We start from the raw sequence: 716 nt of genomic DNA, 5'->3' as shown, positions 1-716 counted from the left end.
ATTTAATATGATTCTTAATAATAATGTTTTTCAAAGGTTCCATTCATTTAAAGTTGAAATAAATTAATAGGTGTTGAATTATAGTGTTATCATTGTAAGAAAGTATAGTACAAACCGTAATTTTTTGAATAACTTAATAACAACTCCGAATAATCTTACGATTTTGATCTGGCCTCATGGTCCTAGTAACTCAAAACGACCAAAAATGTCAAATTATAGAACGTTGTAATTCTAAGGTAGCGATTTGCTTTTGGGTCTTTATTAGTACCGTCACCAAAACCACCACCACCATCCTCATCATCGTCCTCATCGTCCTCATCCTCATCATCATATCCTCATCCTCATCATCATCATCATCATCATCATCATCATCATCATCATCATCATCTTCATCATCACACCGCTTTTTAAACAGATTACCACTTAAACAGAACCACCTTGAGCGAATCTGCAAGAACTGAACCTGCGGTCTTTAGAATACGAGTCGAGTGTCATCTCAACGGTTAAATCTCACCCGATTCATACGGCACATGTAAAGCCCGTCCAGCCCCATACTAGATCTATGTACACTTAGGTTATATTCTACAGAAGAATATTTTTGGGGAACCAAAATAAAAAAGAAGCAAAGCAAGAAGAAGAAGAAGAAGAAGAAGAAGAAGAAGAAGAAGAAGAAGAAGAAGAAGAAGAAGAAGAAGAAGAAGAAGAAGAAGAAGAAG

Source organism: Aplysia californica, unplaced genomic scaffold, assembly GCF_000002075.1.
Source record: "Aplysia californica isolate F4 #8 unplaced genomic scaffold, AplCal3.0 scaffold00370, whole genome shotgun sequence".
Taxonomy (NCBI): domain Eukaryota; kingdom Metazoa; phylum Mollusca; class Gastropoda; order Aplysiida; family Aplysiidae; genus Aplysia; species Aplysia californica.
Note: the sequence above shows the minus strand (reverse complement) of the source record.